The sequence below is a fragment of the Arachis hypogaea genome, chromosome 6 (assembly GCF_003086295.3).
Source record: "Arachis hypogaea cultivar Tifrunner chromosome 6, arahy.Tifrunner.gnm2.J5K5, whole genome shotgun sequence".
Taxonomy (NCBI): domain Eukaryota; kingdom Viridiplantae; phylum Streptophyta; class Magnoliopsida; order Fabales; family Fabaceae; genus Arachis; species Arachis hypogaea.
Genome location: NC_092041.1, coordinates 71621022 through 71625336, shown reverse-complemented (window position 1 = coordinate 71625336; position 4315 = coordinate 71621022). Strand labels below are relative to the sequence as shown.

The following is a 4315-nucleotide window of genomic DNA, read 5'->3' as shown; positions in this document are numbered from 1 at the left end:
ATTTTGTTCTGAGCCAATATGGCATTCAGAGCATCAATTTCAAGAACTCCCTTTCTCTGAGACGTTCCATTATTCACAGGATTCCTTTCAGAGGTATACATGAACTGGTTATTTGCAACCATGTCAATGAGTTCCTGAGCTTCTGCAAGCATTTTCTTCAGGTGAATAGATCCACTTGCAGAATGGTCCAATGACATCTTAGACAATTCAGATAGACCATCATAGAATATATCCAGGATGGTCCATTCTGAAAGCATGTCAGAAGGACACTTTTTGGTCAGTTGCTTGTATCTCTCCCAAGCTTCATAGAAGAATTCACCTTCTTTCTGTCTAAAGGTTTGAACATCCACTCTAAGCTTGCTCAGCTTTTGAGGAGGAAAGAACTTGGCTAAGAAAGTCGTGACCAGCTTATCCCAAGAGTTCAGGCTATCTTTAGGTTGAGAGTCCAACCATGTTCTAGCTCTGTCTCTTACAGCAAAAGGAAAAAGCATAAGCTTATAGACCTTAGGATCAACTCCATTGGTCTTAACAGTATCACTGATCTGCAAGAATTCAATTAAGAACTGAAAAGGATCTTCTGATGGAAGTCCATGAAACTTGCAATTCTGTTGCATTAGAGAAACTAATTGAGGCTTTAGCTCAAAATTGTTTGCTCCAATGGCAGGGATTGAGATGCTTCTTCCATGAAAGTTGGAATTTGGTGCAGTAAAGTCACCAAGCATCTTCCTTGCACCTCCACCATTGTTATTGGTTTCGGCCATCTCTACTTCTTTTTCGTAAATTTCAGAAAAGTCCTCTTCAGAGTGTTGTGTTTTAACTTCTTTTAGCTTCCTCTTCAGAGTCCTTTCAGGTTCTGAATCAGCTTCAACAAGAATGTTCTTATCCTTGCTCCTGCTCATGTGAAAAAGAAGAGAACAGAAAAGAAGAGAAATCCTCTATGTCACAGTATAGAGATTCCTTTATGTAAGTAGAAGAATAAGAATGAAGGAAGAAGAAGAAAAATTCGAACACAGAGAGGGGAGGGGTTCGAATTTTGAGAAGAGAAGTGTTAGTAAATAAATAAAATAAATAGAAAGAGAGAGAGGGAAATTCGAAAATTAAGAAAAGGAATAAAATAAAAAGTAGTTAATTAAAAGAATTTTGAAAAAGGGTGAAGAATTTTCGAAAATTAGAGAGAGAAAAGTAGTTAGGTGGTTTTGAAAAAGATAAGAAGTAGTGAAACAAACAAAAAAGTCAATTAATTAGTTGAAAAAGATTTGAAAATCAATTTTGAAAAGATAGGAAGTTAGAAAAGACTTTTGAAATTCATTTTGAAAAAGATATGATTTGAAATTTATTTTGAAAAAAGAGTTGAAAAGTAAATTAAAAAGATTTGATTTTTAAAATTAAAATTGATTACTTGACTAACAAGAAACCAAAAGATATGATTCTAGAATTTAAAGATTGATCCTTTCTTAACAAGAAAGTAACAAACTTCAAATTTTTGAATCAATCACATTAATTGTTAGTAAAGTTTTTGAAATTTTGAAATGAAATTATAGAAAAGATTTTGAAAATCAATTTTAAAATTTTCGAAAATATTAGAAAAAGAGAAAAAATTGAAAAAAGATTTGATTTTTGAAAAAGATTTGAAAAGATAAGATTTTTAAAAATGAAATCTTGACTTGACTAACAAGAAACAACTTATTTTAAAAATTTTTGACTAAGTCAACCCAAAGATTTCGAAATTTATGAGAGGAATAAGGAAAATATTTTTTTTTATTTTTGAATTTTTAATGAGGAGAGAGAAAAACAACTAAATGACTCAAAACATAAAAATTATGAATCAAAACACATGATGCATGTAAGAACACTATGAATGTCAAGATGAACACCAAGAACACTTTGAAGATCCTAATGAACATCAAGAACTTATTTTTGAAAAATTTTCAAGAAAAGAAAAACATGCAAGACACCAAACTTAGAAATTTTTAATGTTTAGACTTTAAGAATTCAAGAATGCATATGAAAAACAACAAAAGACACAAAATAAGAAAATATGAAGATCAAACAAGAAGACTTGTCAAGAACAATTTGAAGATCATGAAGAATGCGATGCATGAATTTTTCGAAAAATGCACAAATTTTAAAAACATGCAATTGACACCAAACTTAAAAATTGACACTAGATTCAAACAAGAAACACAAAATATTTTTTTGTTTTATGATTTTATAATTTTTTTGTATTTTTTTTGAAAATTATTTTGAAAAGAACAAAAAAAAAAGAAAAATTTTTTTGAAAACTTTTTGAAAATAAAATAAAAAGTGAAACAAGAAAAAAATTACCTAATCTGAGCAATAAGATGAACCGTCAGTTGTCCAAACTCGAACAATCCCCAGCAACGGTGCCAAAAACTTGGTGCATGAAATTGTGATCTCAATGGCGCCAACAACTTGGTACGCACAATTGTAATATCACTCTTTTTCACAACTTCGCACAACTAACCAGCAAGTGCACTGGGTCATCCAAGTAATAAACCTTACGTGAGTAAGAATCGATCCTACGGAGATTGTCGGCTTGAAGCAAGCTATGGTCATCTTGTAAATCTCAGTCAGGCAAATTCAAATGGTTATAAAGTTTTGATAATTAAAAGATAAATAAAATGTAAAATAAAGATAGAGATACTTATGTAAGTCATTGGTGGGAATTTTAGATAAGCGTATGGAGATGCGTTGTTCCTTCTGAATCTCTGCTTTCCTACTGCCTTCATCCAATCTTTCATACTCCTTTCTATGGCAAGCTGTATGTTGGGCGTCACAGTTGTCAATGGCTACTTCCTGTCCTCTCAGTGAAAATGGTCCTCTACGGTTTTTCGCATGGCTAATCAGCTGTTGGTTCTCGATCGTGTAGGAATAGGATTTACTATCCTTTTGCATCTGTCACCACGCCCTACAATCGTGTTTTGAAGCTCGTCATAGTCATCGCTTCCCAGATCTTATTTGGAATATCACAGACAAGGTTTAGACTTTCCGGATCTCAGAAATACTACCAATGGATTCTAGCCTATACCACGAAGATTCTAATCTCGGATTCAGATGCCCCATTGTCAGAGGGGAATCGATGTGAATCGTTGATTAGAAACCCAAGAGATATACATTCAAGCTTGTTTGCATGTAGAACGGAAGTGGTTGTCAATCACGCGTTCATAAGTGAGAATGGTGATGAGTGTCATATATTCATCACATTCATCATGTTCTTGTGTGCGAATGGATATCTTAGAATAAGAATAAGCAAGAATTGAATAGAAGAACAATAGTACTTTGCATTAATACTCGAGGAACAGCAGAGTTCCACACCTTAATCTATGGTGTGTAGAAACTCCACCATTGAAAATACATAAGTGATAATGGTCCAGGCATGGCCGAATGGCCAGCCCCCAAAAAAGTCTAAGATAGCATAAAACTGATCAAAGATCTGGTCAAAGACCCTGAATATAATAGTAAAAAGTTCTATTTATACTAAATTAGTTACTAGGGTTTACAGAAATAAGTAAATGATGCAGAAATCCACTTTCAGGCCCACTTGGTGTGTGCTTGGGCTGAGCATTGAAGCTTTCACATGTAGAGGTCTTCCTTGGAGTTAAACGCCAGTTTGTAACTTGTTTCTGGAATTTGACTCTAGTTTGCAACTTGTTTTTGGCGTTTAACGCCAGAATAGGGCAGAAAGCTGGCGTTAAAAGCCAGTTTGCGTCGTCTAAACTCGGGAAAAGTATGGACTATTATACATTTCTGGAAAGCCCTGGATGTCTACTTTCCAAAAATTCCATTTTGAGTGTAGGGAGGTCAGAATTCAACAGCATCAGCAGTCCTTTGTCAACCTCTGAATCAGATTTTTGCTCAGGTCCCTCAATTTCAGCCAGAAAATACCTGAAATCACAGAAAAATACACAAACTCATAGTAAAGTCCAGAAATGTAAATTTTGCTTAAAAACTAATAAAAATATACTAAAAACTAACTAAAACATACTAAAAACTATATGAAAACAATGCCAAAAAGTGTATAAATTATCCACTCATCAACTATCAAATTGACCACTAAGGGTTCCCAAATCATCAAATCCATTAGACCCAATGACTCAAGTTTACCCAATTTCCTTTGTCTAAGCCAAGAGTAAAAAGAACTACTTTATAATCAAGGTAAACAATTCATCAAACACATGGTAAGAATTAACAAAAGACATGTTCAATTTGCAATTGAATTGAAATTAACAAATACCCACTAACAAATATCAACTTACAATCACTCAAGCAACACAATTAATCATAGAAATCATCA

The 4315-nt window shown here is 33.4% G+C and overlaps 1 non-coding gene across 1 annotated transcript; it reads left to right on the top strand.

Annotated features, from left to right (window-relative positions):
- Window positions 1-251: 251 nt before the first annotated feature.
- LOC112699648 (small nucleolar RNA R71) lies at window positions 252-359 on the top strand. Its single transcript, XR_003152591.1, has one exon. It is a non-coding gene; the product is annotated as a small nucleolar RNA R71 (small nucleolar RNA).
- The last annotated feature ends 3956 nt before the right edge of the window (window positions 360-4315 follow it).